At 45.8% G+C, this 16,387-nt stretch overlaps 1 protein-coding gene across 5 annotated transcripts in view; it reads right to left on the bottom strand.

Annotated features, from left to right (window-relative positions):
* Nucleotides 1-16,387, bottom strand: part of LOC128839931 (transforming protein RhoA) — an 81,448-nt gene that overhangs the window by 44,468 nt on the left and 20,593 nt on the right. For 3 of the 5 annotated variants that reach the window (XM_054033275.1, XM_054033274.1, XM_054033277.1), the window contains exon 2: nt 1,798-1,921. The exons of 1 other annotated variant lie outside the window; for it this stretch is intronic. The gene's annotated coding sequence lies outside the window, so the exon portion shown is untranslated. Of the gene's footprint in view, nt 1-1,793; nt 1,922-16,387 lie in introns of all 5 variants that reach the window. One more of the 5 variants, XM_054033276.1, reaches the window with a different exon arrangement.

Below are 16,387 nucleotides of genomic sequence, written 5' to 3'. Positions count from 1 at the left end.
AGGTTTGCAAATGAGTTCCAATAGTTCATGGATTAGGGACCCAACCTTATGGGGTTTCAGGGGCTTCTGTATAGATTATTTAGGTTAAGCTTTCTATCTACCCAATAGGACTCAGTGCTCAGTCCAGAAGATACCATCAAAGATGCTTAATTTTGCAGTTCTCAAACTGTGGATTTGTGTCTCCAGAGATAATACGCTGTTTTTTTAATAAATAAGTAAATAATATATAAAGGTGAGAAATAACAGACCTCAACCTTATTATCCCTCTGCAAATTTGTGTACACACAGTCAATCCCTTACCTCTCTCTAAAAGTGCAACATTTCAAAAAGTTCAATGAATAGAAGATTGTTGGGGGCGGAATAGATCCAGACAAGGAGAAGTCTGGAGATAAATGTGAGAAGGGAGGGACAGGAAGTAGAAACAAAAAAGTGAAACTGTTTGAACAGCATATTCCAGAAGTCTTGGTGTCTGAGAGTAGCCTTCATTGATTTGAGATCTACCATAGCATTCTCTCACTAGAAGGAAAAACCTATAATGGCAGCAGGCCATAAAAGAGACCCAGTTTGGGAATATTTTAATGAAGTTCCTCTACCTGTGGGTAAGACAAAATGCAAACAGTGCAACAAAGAAATGCAAGGCCTGGTTGCCCAAATGAAACAACATCATGGAGAAGTGTTCCTTCTCAGGAGGAAGCTGTGTTGATGATGATGATGATGAAAGGAACATGTCTGAACATGCAGGATCTTCAGGTTGGTAAACTTTTTTATTTCATACTTTAAGGACTGCCTGTCTTCCTTCTGGACTATTCTTGAATTTTCACGTTTGAGCAAAAATATATAGTTGTTACTCTATGGTACTATCATTTTAGATGCAGTTGTGATAAAAAATAAATAGCTGAAATAGGCAGATCTTCCTTTTACAATTTCACCTTGAAAGCAGTACTGAGGGTCAGTGAATGCAATGAGTAATACTAAATAAGCAGTATGGTGGTAATAAAACAAAAACAAACAAACAAACAAAAACACAACTCCATCATCCAGAAACAACCATAGATAAGTTTGTGATACGAACCAGCAGATTACAAAAAGAGGTAACTGATGAAAAAAATTACCCAATTTGTTTATGCAACAAACTCTCCTTTACGTATGATTGAGAACCCACACTTCATTAACATGGTTAAGTCATTAAGACCAGGATACAGTCCATCCAACAGAGCAGATGTCGCAGGGAAATTGCTGGATAAAGTGCATGAAAGAGAAATTGAGCAGTGTGCAAAAGGTCTAGAGGGTAAAATTGTTAACCTGAGTCTTGATGGGTGGAGCAATGTCCACAATGATCCTGTGGTATATGCAGAGACAAAGTTAAATTACAAGCATTAAAAAAATGAATGGGACAAGCACTATCTCCAGCTCATTTTCTTGCAAATACACCTCTATCCCGATATAACGCTGTCCTCCGGAGCCAAAAAATCTTACCGTGTTATAGGTGAAACCGCGTTATATTGAACTTGCTTTGATCCGCTGGAGCGCTGCTTTACCGCGTTCCATCTGAATTCGTGTTATATCGGGTCGTGTTATAATCGGGGTAGAGGTGTATTCTCAATACTCGGTACCAAGGTCAAACATTAACTGCTGAAGAAGAGGAGTTGGCTATGACATGGACATCCAGTAATCATCCCTCCATAATGCCAACTATAATAAACTTCAGAGCTAAGGGTGAACCATTTAAGATATATGTTTGCTGATGATGTTTTAAAGAAAGTCACACCAGTGAACTGGTGGAAGTCACTTACGCACTTGGATTCAGAGACTGTTGAAGTGATAATCTCACTTTTAACAGCAGTAGCTTCTTCTGCCGGCGTAGAAAGAATATTTTCTTCCTTTGGACTAATTCATTCCAAATTGAGAAATCTTTTGGGACCTGAAAAAGCAAGAAAGCTTGCTTTTCTTTTCCAGATTATGAACAAACAGGAAAATTAAGGTGAAGATGACTGAGTTACCTGCAGAAGCCAATATTTTAAGTTTCTTGTGTTGACCTGGCCGACAGTCGATTTAACTTTTATGGTTTTTTTTAAATATTTCATGTAACTATTTTAGTTTAAAACAATTTTAACAAAAACAAACCTGATTTTAAAAAACTTGAATGTTTAACTAAATTCAAAAATTCATATGCTTGTTTTATTAAAATATTATGTTTGCTGTTGAAGAAAAAAAATCCAGAATACATAACGTTGTTTTAGTTAAATAAAACAATTTTAATGTCTGTCTCGTGATGTTCTCCTCCTAATACAGCATGGCAAGAAAACCCTCCAAATATTATAGACTCATAGACTCATAGACATTAAGGTCAGAAGGGACCATTATGATCATCTGGTCTGACCCCCTGCATGCTGCAGGCCGCAAGACCCTTCCCTGGACTCTACCGTTGAAGTCCCCAATCCTGTGTTTTAGTGACTTCAATCGGCTGAGACCCTCCTGCTAGTGATCCCTGCCCCATGCTGCGGAGGAAGGCGAAAAACCTCCAGAGGCTCAGCCAATCTACCCTGGAGGAAAATTCCTTCCCGACCCCAAATATGGCGATCAGTAATACCCCGAGCATATAGGCAAGAGTCTCTAGCCTGACCCTTGTTGGCCATTATGCTGTTCATGTACCATTGCTTGGTTTTCCTTGGCTACTATGTTTTATCATTAAACCATTCCCTCCATAAACTCATCCAACTTAATCTTAAAACCAGACAGGTCCGTCGCCCCCACCGTTTCCCTCGGAAGGCTGTTCCAATATTTCACCCCTCTGATGGTCAGAAACCTTCGTCTAATTTCAAGCCTAAACTTCCCCCCGGCCAGTTTGTATCCATTCGTTCTCGTGTCCACATTAGTACTAAACTGGAATAATTCCTCTCCCTCCCTTGTATTAACCCCTCTGATATATTTAAACATAGCAATCATATCCCCCCTCAGCCTTCGCTTTGTCAGACTAAACAACCCAAGCTCCTCTAATCTCTTTTCATACGACAGGTTTTCCATTCCTCTGATCATCTTAGTCGCCCTTCTCTGCACCCGTTCCAGTTTGAGTTCATCTTTTTTAAACATGGGAGACCAGAACTGCACACAGTACTCCAAATGAGGTCTCACCAGCGCCTTATACAACGGAAGCAGGACCTCCCTATCTCTACTAGATATACCTCGCCTAATACATCCCAAGACCGCATTGGCTTTTTTCACCGCCACGTCACATTGCCGACTCATAGTCATCCTGCGGTCCACAAGGACCCCTAGGTCCTTCTCCTCTTCCGTTACTTCTAACCAATGCGTCCCCATCTTGTAACTAAAATTGTTATTATTCGTCCCCAAGTGCATCACCTTACACTTTTTACTATTAAATTTCATCCTATTTCTGATACTCCAATTCACAAGCTCATTCAAGTCTCCCTGCAGAGTATCCCTATCCTCCTCCGAGTTTGCAACTCCTCCCACCTTCGTATCATCCGCAAACTTTATCAGCCCACTCTTGCAATCGGTCCCGAGGTCAGTTATAAATAGATTAAATAAGATGGGTCCCAAAACCGAACCTTGAGGCACTCCACTAGTAACCTCCCTCCAACCCGACAATTCACCCTTTAATACGACCCGCTGCATTCTCCCCATTAACCAATTCCCTATCCACCTCTGGATTTTCATATCGATCCCCATGTTTTTCATTTTAACCAATAGTTCCTCATGGGGTACTGTATCAAACGCTTTACTGAAATCCAGGTATATTAGGTCCACCGCATTTCCCTTATCTAATAAGTCCGTTACTTTCTCAAAGAAGGAGATCAGATTCGTTTGGCACGATCTGCCCTTCGTAAAACCATGCTGTAATTTATCGCATTTGCCATTAACTTCAAGGTCCTCAACTAGTTTCTCTTTCAGAATCTTCTCCAGCACCTTGCACACTACTGATGTTAAACTAACAGGCCTATAGTTACCCGGGTCACTTTTTTTCCCTTTCTTGAAAATAGGAACCACATTGGCTATTCTCCAGTCTAACGGGACTACCCCCGAGTTTACAGATTCATTAAATATAGTCGCTAATGGGCCTGCTATTTCCCGCGCCAATTCCTTCAATAATCTCGGATGAAGATCGTCTGGTCCACCCGACTTAGTCCCATTAAGGCGTTCTAGTTTTGTTTCTACCTCGGATGCGGTAATCCCCCATCCCGTATGCCCCTCTGTAACGGTGCTAGTATCCCTAATACCTTCATTGGCCTCATTAAACACCGATGCAAAATATTCATTGAGATATTGCGCCATGCCTAGATTATCTTTAATCTCCTCTCCGGCTATAGTCTTCAGCGGTCCCACTTCTTCTTTCTTTGCTTTCTTCCTATTTATATGGCTGTAAAACCTCTTACTATTACTTTTAATTCCCCTCGCTAAGTCCAACTCTTCCTGGCCTTTGGCCTTTCTCACTCTATCTCTACATTCTCTGACTTCGCTAAGGTAAGTTTCCTTACTGATCCCTCCCCTCTTCCACTCTTTGTACGCTTTCTGTTTTTTCCTAATCGCCCCTTTCAGCCGGTCGCTCATCCAGCTCGGTCTAAGTCTCTTGCTTAGTAATCTTTTTCCCTTTTTGGGGATACAGGCCTCTGACAGCTCTTGCATCTTTAACTTAAAGTAATCCCAGGCTTCTTCTGCCTTTAGGTCCCTTAATACGTTTGCCCAATCCACTTCCCTTACCAATCCCCTTAATTTGTTAAAATTGGCCTTTTTAAAATTATAAACCCTAGTCTTTGACTTAATTCTGGTACTCTTTCCATTTAGTTTAATGGTTAATCTATTGAATTGGAGATAGTTCACCTCCCAATGACTTCATAAATATCTGCTTCAATTACCTTTGGTAAATGAAATAACCAATCATTCATTTTCTGATATAGCAGTAAAACTAATCTGAAACATTTTCAAAATAAATCACTTTAAAAAATGTATATAGTGTGTACCTTCTAAAAATGAAACCTAGATCTAATCTCTGAGTTGTGAAGAATATGTATTAAGGTTATAACAACCAACAAGATTGCACTTTTATGTAGAAATTATGATTAAATCAAGTCTTCCTGACTAGTGATTTAAATCAAATCCACCCTGATCATTTGTATTACACATGTGCAAAATTAGATTGTTTTCAAAGGCTCCATTGCCACATCCAAACCATTTTTTTTGTTGCAGAACTCAAAGCCACTTCTCCATGAAAGCTAACTCCAAGCCAAATTAACTTTCCACCTCTAGCCACTGGCACAAAAGCTGCTTAAAGGTCACCAGAATCTATATAGTTTTTATAATGGAAGGAGTATGTTTCTTTCCACTCTTTATACTCAGGACATCTGATTACCGCTCAAGCTTTGAAATATACTCCTTTGGAGACAAGAAAGCCTGGATAATTTCAGTCTGATACAATTACCACAGTCACAAATCTCTGCCACAAAGGACATGGGCCTTGGTTATTTCCTCTCCTAATACCCCACGCCGTGACAACTTTACTACTGCCTGAATATTGAGATGAGGTAGGAAGCAGCCTTCCAGAGCTTGGTTGTGTTGTCCCTTCAGTCACCTCAACACATACTGTCAAAAGGCACATTTCTAGGTGTTAAACCAACTGCCTTTAGCTGCACCCTGTGCCTCTACCAAGAATGAAAGAGTTCTAGCAGTACAAGCATGGGAATGAAAATCAGGAGTCCCAATTTATAATCCAAGCTCTGCCACTGACCTGATCTGTGGCATTGGACAAGGTCACTTCATGTGCATTCATCAGTTTCCCTATTAGCAAAATGGAGAATACCTACTTCCACTAGGATGTAGGGCGGACTGTTTGTAAAAAGCTTGTAAGAGCTGAAGTGCTGTTTATAGTCCTTCTCCCCACTTCCTGTGTTTTCCCTTGTGGGTGACCCTCCTCCTACCTACACAGCTAAAACCTTCAACAGGAAAGCCCTATATTATTTTAGAATAATGGGAGGAGATTCCCCCCCCCCGCCCCACACATACAAGGTTCCAGATGTACACCAGTGGCAGTTGGTACAAGACTGACAACACCATATACTCTGGGTGAATTCTGCGCCACTGCACAATGCAGAATTTTGCAGAAATTAATGTTGGGAGAGCAGAATTTCCTTTTCCTCCCACAGAAATGGGTTGCAGAGATGTTGGTCACCACTAGGGGCTGCTGGACCCGGCAGAGCCCAGCTTGCAAATAAAAGACAAGGCTGGGGGGAGGGAACTAGAGGGATCCCAGCAGCTGCAGTTCCCAGCACGCTCTGAAGGAAGGAGGTGGCAGCGTACAGGAAACTCTGTGCAAGCCAAGGCCCATTATCAGGCAGTTTCTCCCTCTGGATCCCTGGGTTCTAGAAGGGTAGTGGGTGAGTGTGTCTGGGTCAGGGGGCCCCACAGCTGGCTTCTGGGGGAAAGAGGGTGTGAATGTCTGGGCTTGGAGGGAGATGTGGCTAGGCTCTGAAGGGTAGGGGGTGTGGGTGTCTGGGCTGAGGGTCCATGCAGCTGGCCTCTGGGGGGATAAAGGGTGTGTCTGGGCTGGGGGAGACAAACTTGGGGGGGGGATTAGAAAGCACCTTGGTAGAAATCTTCCCTCTTGAACATATTGGGAACCTCCTCTGCAGCACTTTTTTTTAAGCAGTAAGAGAACCTCTAGTCTTAGGGCTGATCTATACTGAAAACTTACATCCATATAGCTATGTCTCAGGGGTGTAAAAAATCCACACCCGAGAAACATAGCAATGCTGACGTAACACCTGGGATAGACAGTGCTAGGTCAACAGAAGAATTCTTCCCCTGACCTAGCTACTGCCTCCCAGGGAGGTGAATTAACTACAGTGATGGCAGAATCTGGTCTACACTAGGAAATTAGGTCAGTATACCTACATTGTTCAGGGTGTGAAAAATTCATACTGCCGAGCAATGCAGTTAAACTAACCTAATCTCCAGTGTAGGCAGTGGTAGGTTGAGATAGAGTACCTATGCTGGTGGGAAAACCCCTCCCCCATCAGTGTAGGTAGTGTTTTCATTTGAAGTGATCCAGTGGTGCACTAGCCCCACTGCAGCGTTTCAAGCATAGACAAGTCCTGCAAGATGCAGATACACCAATTTAAATGTTCAGTGTAGACGAGCCCAAAGATTAGAGGTTCTCTCACTGCTACTGAGCCCTAACTACATGTGCCTGTCGCATTGCCAGTATACTGTACACAACTATAAATAGGATTCTCGAATTAAAGGTTTATTTAGGATGTTTTAACAGATGTACAACTCATTTTCTTGCAAGTCCCATGACGAAAATATTAACCATTACAAAATGAGCTTATCACTTAGTTTAGAGAAACATTTACACTACCCAAAACGTGCGGCTTGAAAATTTTCTTACACAGAGAAAATTTTGTCTTTACTAACGTTTACAAACCCAGAGAAGTCTGTCAAACTTACGATTACTACAAAAAAAAAAAAAAAAAAAAAAAAAACCACCTCCAAATATAATGTTTGTTGTAGGTTGTGTTTTTTTTTTTTTTTTGGGGGGGGGGGGGGAAGGGGGCGGAGGGCAGGAAACTATCTCTGAAGAAGTCATCTATATGCTACCCTCTGTTTGACAAATGTCCATTGCTGAGTATATTGTTCCCACAATTCTGTATGCCTGGATTTAGCATAAATTTTTTTCCTTGGAAACTTCCAAATTTTTCCTTTTTTTTTAAAAAAAAGAAATCAATTTCCCATCCTCAGCCATTTCGCTTCCACTCACCCACATTCTCCCTTCTGTATCATTTCCATTTGTATTCCCAATCTTAAACCCCAATGTAAAAAAAAAAAAAAAATCACAATGTCAGTCTCCAAATAACAGATCTGTTTGCTGAACCTCAACCCCCTGTATTCTCCCTTCCTAAGTATTTGGGAATACTTACCTTTTTGCAGGGCCGGAGACATACCTTCTCCACCCATGGAACCTCAACTCTCACCTTTAGGAACAGTCTATTATATTACGTTTTGAGTTAAGCAAGGAAGATTTACACAGAATCCATGGAGATTCCTCTGCATCCATTCTTCAATTTCTCAAGATCGCTCACTCCACAACTCTACTCAACACCCCCTAAACATTAATTTACTCTATATTTTAAATATTAAGCACAGCTACTACACATACACGTTCACACCAATCAAAACTGAATTGTGTATTTTCTTCTCATTAATATAATTATTCAACGCCTCATTTTGGATGATGTCCAATAAATCCCTTTTGGTTAATCTTCAGGTATCTGAGCTCTCCTGTTTCACAATACCACATCTGTCACTGACTTTTCTATAGAGGGTCTCTTTTCCTACCCTCTTTTTCTTGGGTTTCACCATCGGTCATGATTTTTTGTCAGTTCTTCCCTTCTTTAGGGTCTATGTGAGTGATACTGAAAGCTTAATTAGAAGTCAAATGGAAACCCCCACCCTATAGTGAATTTCTGACCTTTTAAGTGTTGCTAAAATTTCACCCAGGTCTAATCTCTTTTTTTAAAGAAGAGAGAGACGGTTTTGGACAAACTTGAGCTTGTGGCTTTGGAGTATAAGTTCTGAATGTTCTCTAGCCTTTTTCATAGTAAATTCATTTTGACAACAGTGATGAAATTTCATGAAGTCTATAGGCTTTGTGTCACCTCTTCCACAGAGCTCAAATTTAACGACCCCTTAACTAAAGCTTGTGGATACTAGGATTTCCTCCTTCAACTTTTTCCGGCAGACTTCAATTCTCCTAATACAGTTTCTTTTCTCTTTTCCATGCCATTTACTGTGAGCAGAAGCTCTCTTTTTTGCTTCAACAGGACCATGGGACATTGCAGCTGTCTGTTTTGCTCTGCTGTTTCTCCCAGTCCTGCTTCAGCAATAACTACCTATTACTTTTCTTCACTGCCACAATCTTGGGGTAATCTCATTTGCAAACAAATTCAATTAGCTTTATGCTGAAGACTCATAGATCCACCCATTCATTCCTTCTGTCCAAACTAAAATCTCAGCCTCTCTGCCATCTCTGTGCAGATGTCTGTCAGCTCACGCTTAACATGGCTATGATAGAGCTCTCCGCCTGCTCCTTTCTCAATCACTGTGGACAACACCACATCCTGTCTGTAACTCAGGTCCATAATCTGGGAGTCATCTTTGATTTGGACCTTTAAGTCCTCATATTCAAGCTACATATAAACCTTGCTGATTCTTTCCACATAACATCTTTAAGATAAAGTCTTTTCTATTCATCCACACAAACATTCTTATCTAAGCTTTTATATCATGTCTCAAGAACTACATCACCACCCTGATTTCCCAGCCCATAAAATAAAGCAGTCAGGCAGCTTTCAGTTAGTTGTCATCCCTTCTTCCCTGGGACATGTTTATGAAAACTTATAAAGAGTCCAAGCAGAACAAAAACCAGTAGTAACAAATACAAACAGCTACAAACAGCAACAAGCAGCAGTTTCCATATATAGACTTGGGGGCACAGCGACAGCTCACACCCAGCTGTTTTCCACTGCTGCCTTCCAGGTGGCCCATTATATTGCCCTTGCTCTCTCTAGTAGGTCAGGGTTAATTGGCTGCTGCTTTGACCCCTTAGGATCTATGCTAGGGAGTGCCCTTGTAAGCTGTCACACATTCTTTTCTCTGGCCTTGACAAATGCAATGTTGCCCTGTTCATATCCATTCACAATGCTTCTACAAAGATCACTTTTCTAGCCCATTGCTTTGACCATGTCACCCCCTCCCTATGAATCCCTCCACTGGTTTTCCCCCTTCCTATTACATCAAACATAAGCTGCTTATCTTCACTTTCCAAGCCCATCCCCCACCTTATCTATCATCTCTCATTCCTTACAGAAGTGTCATCTCCTATCTATAATGAATAATGACTGGGAATGGCTGAGCCATTACAAACATTGAATCTATCTCCCCTTGTAAGTATTCTCACACTTCTTATCAAACTGTCTGTAGTGGACTATCTTGATTATCACTTCAAAAGTTTTTTTTTTCCTCTTACTTAATTGGCCTCTCAGAGTTGGTAAGACAACTCCCACCTGTTTATGCTCTCTGTATTTGTGTATATATATCTCCTCAATATTTATTCCACTCTATATGCATCCGAAGAAGTGGGCTGTAGTCCACGAAAGCTTATGCTCTAATAAATTTGTTAGTCTCTAAGGGTATGTCTACACTACGAAATTAGTTCGAATTTATAGAAGCCGGTTTTATTGAAATCGGTTGTATACAGCCGATTGTGTGTGTCCACACAATAAAATGCTCTAGGTGCTCTAGTCGGCAGACCGCGTCCACAGGACGAGGCTAGCGTCGACTTCCGGAGCATTGCACTATGGGTAGCTATGCCACAGCTATCCCACAGTTCCCGCAGTCTCTGCCGCCCCTTGGAATTCTGGGTTGAGATCCCAATGCCCGGATGATGCAAAACAGTGTCGCGGGCGGTTCTGGGTACATGTCGTCAGGCCCCTCCCTCCCCCGTCACAGCAACGGCAGACAATAGATTCGCGCCTTTTTACCTGGGTTACCTGTGCAGACAACATGGAGCCCGCTCAGCTCAGCTGAGCTCACCGTCACCATATGTCCTCTGGGTGCCGGCAGACGTGGGACTGCATTGCTACACAGCAGCAGCAGCTAACTGCCTTTTGGCGGTAGACGGTGCAGTAGACTGGTAGCCTTCATCGGCGATCTGGGTGCTGGCAGCCGTGGGGCTTGCCTTTTGGCAGTAAATGGTGTATTACGACTGTTAGCCATCCTATTACAAGTCAGGTCATCGTACGTTAGCAGAGTCTTCCCTGAGCAGCCGATTGTGCAATAGGCCTGAAGACCATCGTCATACACCGCCCCGTATTTGCTGCCAAGCACCCAGAAAGATGCCGAGGGCTATCAGTCACGCTGCACCGTCGTCTTAAGATGTAAAAAAATAGATTTGCTCTGTATTCATTTGCTTCCCCCTCCCTCCGTCAAATCAACGGCCTGCTAAACCCAGGGTTTTCAGTTTAATCTTTGGGGGGGACCAGTCTGTGACAGTTGTTTGTGTCTCTCCCTGATGCACAGCCACCGTTCTTTATTTTAATTCCCTGTGCCTGTACGCCATGTCGTCACTCGGCCCCCCTCCCTCCTTCCCCTAGGCCGTCAGATACTACGTTTGCGCCACAGCTCAGAGAGCCGAGAAGCGGTTCGCGCCTTTTCTTTGAATTCTGGGTTGAGATCCCAATGCCCGGATGATGCAAAACAGTGTCGCGGGCGGTTCTGGGTACATGTCGTCAGGCCCCTCCCCCCTCGTCACAGCAACGGCAGACAATAGATTTGCGCCTTTTTACCTGGGTTACCTGTGCAGACAACATACCACGGCAAGCATGGAGCCCGCTCAGCTCAGCTGAGCTCACCGTCACCATATGTCCTCTGGGTGCCGGCAGACGTGGGACTGCATTGCTACACAGCAGCAGCTGCTAACTGCCTTTTGGCGGTAGACGGTGTAGCATGAGTGATAGCCGTGGGGCTGGCAGCCGTAGGGCTGCATTGCACCAGCCCCTTGCAGGCGATGGTATATTATGACTGGTACCCGTCGTCGTCATACTGGTATGGCTGTCAATCATGGCCACCTGGGCAGACATGCTACTGTTTTGATGATGACAGTTACCAGTCGTAATATACTATTTTCTGCCAATTGCCCAATATTGTCTGCTAAGCACCCAGAAGAGGCCGAGGGCGATGCTGGGTGCTGGCGGACGTGGGGCTGGCAGACGTGGGGCTGCATTGCTACACAGCAGCAGCCCCTTGCCTTTTGGCAGATGATGGTATATTATGATTGGTACCCATCGTCATCATACTGGTATGGCTGTCACTCATGCTGCACCGTCGGCTGCCACCTTAAGATGTAAAAAATAGATTTGTTCTGTGTTCATTTGCTTCCCCTTCCTCCGTGAAATCAACGGCCTGCTAAGCCCAGGGTTTCCAGTTTAATCTTTGGGGGGACCATTCTGTGTGACAGTTGTTTGTGTTTCTCCCTGTTCCTGTACCTGTACGCCATGTCGTCACTCGGCCCTCCCTCCCTCCCGCCCTCCTTCTCCTGGTCCATCAGATACTACTTTTGCGCCTTTTTTCTGACTAGGCGCCATAGCTAGCACTGGGATCATGGAGCCCGCTCAGATCACCGCGGCAATTATGAGCACTATGAACACCACGCGCATTGTCCTGGAGTATATGCAGAGCCAGAACATGCCAAAGCGAAACCCGGACCAGGCGAGGAGGCGATTGCAGCGCGGCGACGAGAGTGATGAGGAAATTGACATGGACATAGACCTCTCACAAGGCACAGGCCCCAGCAATGTGGAAATCATGGTGTCACTGGGGCAGGTTGATACCGTTGAACGCCGATTCTGGGCCCGGGAAACAAGCACAGACTGGTGGGATCGCATCGTGCTGCAGGTATGGGACGATTCCCAGTGGCTGCATAACTTTCGCATGCGTAAGGGCACTTTCATGGAACTTTGTGACTTGCTTTCCCCTGCCCTGAAACGCCAGGATACCAAGATGAGAGCAGCCCTCACAGTTGAGAAGCGAGTGGCGATAGCCCTGTGGAAGCTTGCAACGCCAGACAGCTATCGGTCAGTCGGGAATCAATTTGGAGTGGGCAAATCTACGGTGGGGGCTGCTGTGATCCAATTTGCCAGGGCAATGAAAGACCTGGTGATAGCAAGGGTAGTGACTCTGGGCAACGTGCAGTCAATAGTGGATGGTTTTGCTGAAATGGGATTCCCAAACTGTGGCGGGGCCATAGACGGAACCCATATCCCTATCTTGGCACCGGAGCACCAAGCCACCGACTACGTAAACCGCAAGGGGTACTTTTCAATGCTGCTGCAAGCCCTGGTGGATCACAAGGGACGTTTCACCAACATCAACGTGGGATGGCCGGGAAAGGTACATGATGCTCGCGTCTTCAGGAACTCTGCTCTGTTTCGAAAGCTGGAGGAAGGGACTTTCTTCCCGGACCAGAAAGTGACCATTGGGGATGTTGAAATGCCTATCGTGATCCTTGGGGACCCAGCCTACCCCTTAATGCCATGGCTCATGAAGCCGTACACAGGCAGCCTGGACAGGAGTCAGGACCTGTTCAACTACAGGCTGAGCAAGTGCCGAATGGTGGTGGAATGTGCATTTGGACGTTTAAAAGCGCGCTGGCGCAGCTTACTGACTCGCTCAGACCTCAGCGAAAAGAATATCCCCATTGTTATTGCTGCTTGCTGTGCGCTCCACAATAACTGTGAGAGTAAGGGGGAGACCTTTATGGCGGGGTGGGAGGTTGAGGCAACTCGCCTGGCCGCTGATTACGCGCAGCCAGACACCAGGGCGGTTAGAGGAGCACAGCAGGGCGCGGTGCGCATCAGAGAAGCTTTGAAAACGAGTTTTGTGACTGGCCAGGCTACTGTGTGAAACTTCTGTTTGTTTCTCCTTGATGAACCCTCCAACACCCCCCCCCCCGACCCGGTTCACTCTACTTCCCTGTAAACCAACCACCCCACCCCACCCTCCCCTCCCGCTTGCAGAGGCAATAAAGTCATTGTTTTTTCACATTCATGCATTCTTTATTAGTTCCTTACAGAGGTAGGGGGATAATTGCCAAGGTAGCCTGGGATGGGTGGGGGAGGAGGGATGGAAAAGGACACACTGCATTTTAAAACTTTAACTCTTATTGAAGGCCAGCCTTCTGATGCTTGGGCGATCATCTGGGGTGGAGTGACTGGGTGGACGGAGGCCCCCCCACCGTGTTCTTGGGCGTCTTGGTGAGGAGGCTATGGAACTTGGGGAGGAGGGCTGTTGGTTACACAGGGGCTGTAGTGGCGGTCTCTGCTCCTGCTGCCTTTCCTGCAACTCAACCATACGCTCGAGCATATCACTTTGATGCTCCAGCAGACGGAGCATTGCCTCTTGCCATCTGTCTGCAAGCTGACGCCACCTATCGTCTTCAGCCCGCCACTTGCTCTGTTCTTCCCGCGATTCAGCCCGCCACCTCTCCTCTCGTTCATATTGGGCTTTTCTCATCTCCGACATTGACTGCCTCCACGCATTCTGCTGTGCTCTATCAGCCTGGGCGGACATCTGCAGCTCCGTGAACATCTCGTCCCTCGTCTTACGTTTTCTCTTTCTAATGTTCACGAGCCTCTGCGAAGGAGAAACATTTGCAGCTGGTCGAGGAGAAGGGAGAGGTGGTTAAAAAAGACACATTTTAGGGAACAATGGGTACACTCTTTCATTACAAGGTCGCATATTTCGGCTTGCAGGCAGCCATCATAGGCCACAGTGTTTTGGCTTTTTTAACCTTCTTAACATGCGGGAAAGGTTGCAAACAGCAGCGCATTTCCCATATCAAGGATGAATTGGGTTGTCCATTTAAAATGGGGTTTCAATGTAAAAGGAGGGGGCTGCGGTTTCCCGGTTAACATGCGGCACAAACACAAGTAAACCACCGCCCCCCCCCCCCAACACACACACGATTCTCTGGGATGATCACTTCACCCCTCCCCCCCACCGCGTGGTTAACAGCGGGGAACATTTCTGGTCAGAAGAGCAGGAACGGGCGCCTCTGAATGTCCCCCTTAATAAAATCACCCCATTTCAACCAGGAGAGCTTTCTGGAGATGTCCCTGGAGGATTTCCGCTCCATCCCCATACACGTTAACAGACTTGCTTGCTTTTTTTTGTAATGTTTACAAATATTTACAAAGTTACACTCACCAGAGGTCTCCTGTGTGCCCTGAGGGTCTTGGGTGAGTTCGGGGGTTACTGGTTCCAGGTCCAGGGTCACAAACATATCCTGGCTGTTGGGGAAACCGGTTTCTCCGCTTCCTTGCTGCTGTGAGCTACCTACAGTACCTCCATCGTCATCTTCCTCGTTCCCCGAAGCGTCTTCCCTGTGTGTTTCTCCAGTGAGAGAGTCATAGCACACGGTTGGGGTAGTGGTGGCTGCACCGCCTAGGATCGCATGCAGCTCCGCGTAGTAGCGGCAAGTTTGCGGCTCTGCCCCGGACCTTCCGTTTGCTTCTCTGGCTTTGTGGTAGGCTTGCCGTAGCTCCTTAATTTTCACGCGGCACTGCTGTGTGTCCCTGTTATGGCCTCGGTCCTTCATGGCCTTGGAGATCTTTTCTAATACTTTTCCATTTCTTTTACTGCTACGGAGTTCAGCTATCACTGCTTCATCTCCCCATATGGCGAGCAGATCTCGTACCTCCCGTTCGGTCCATGCTGGAGCTCTTTTGCGATCCTGGGAGGACTCCATGACGGTTACCTGTGCTGATGAGCTCTGCGTGGTCACCTGTGCTCTCCACGCTGGGCAAACAGGAAATGAAATTCAAACCTTCGCGGGTCTTTTCCTGTCTACCTGGTCAGTGCATCTGAGTTGAGAGCGCTGTCCAGAGCGGTCACAATGAAGCACTGTGGGATAGCTCCCGGAGGCCAATAACATCGAATTCCGTCCACACTACCCCAATTCCGACCCGCAAAGGCCGGTTTTATCGCTAATCCCCTCGTCGGAGGTGGTGTAAAGAAACCGGTTTAAAGGGCCCTTTAAGTCGAAAGAAAGGGCCTCGTTGTGTGGACGTGTCCAGGCTTAATTCGGTTTAACGCTGCTAAAGTCGACCTAAACCCGTAGTGTAGACCAGGCCTAAGGTGCCACAAGTACTCCTGTTCTTTTATCTCCTATCTACAATCTTCCCCAAGATGCTAGCCTCCATCGCCCACCCACCTGTTAAGTTTGCAAACAAGCAATCTTCACTGCCCCTCATATACACATCCACAAAGCTACAGCATTATCTTCCTTAAATCCCTCCTGTAATGAGGCCCAAAGGCCCCTGCTGGAGGCCTTAGGGTGCTGCCACACCCATACCAGGAAAGGAGCAGTGGGGAGGTCCTCCAAGCACTATAGTCACTGCAGGGCAAGCAGCCAATCAGAGAGGCTGCAGGGAGCAGCCAATGAGGGCCCAGCAGGCTCATATAAAAGGAGCTGTACAGCCCAGAGTGAGTTCAGTCTGATAGCAGGGACCGGGGAGCAAGAGGTGCTCCTGGCTGGCTGCAGGGGCTAAGGCAGGTTGTTGCTGGCAGGGACTGAGGAAACAAGGGAATAGCTTCTGGCTGGCTGCCAGGACTCAATTAAGATAGGCTATGGGGAAGTGGCCCAAGGAAAAGAAGTTAAAGGGATGTGGCTGCTACTCAGAGAATCCCTGGGCTGAGCCCTGGAGTAGTGGGTGGGCCTTGGTCCTCTGTCCCCCACCCTCCCAACAGCCATTGGGGAAGTGGCTGTGCCCTGAGAGAAGAGAATTTGGACAGGCCTAGGGAAGGACTGTACATGGAT

The sequence above is a fragment of the Malaclemys terrapin genome, chromosome 7 (genome assembly GCF_027887155.1).
Source record: "Malaclemys terrapin pileata isolate rMalTer1 chromosome 7, rMalTer1.hap1, whole genome shotgun sequence".
NCBI classification, from domain to species: domain Eukaryota; kingdom Metazoa; phylum Chordata; order Testudines; family Emydidae; genus Malaclemys; species Malaclemys terrapin.
The sequence above is the reverse complement of the archived record's forward strand: the minus strand, read 5'-3'. Positions and strand labels throughout refer to the sequence as shown.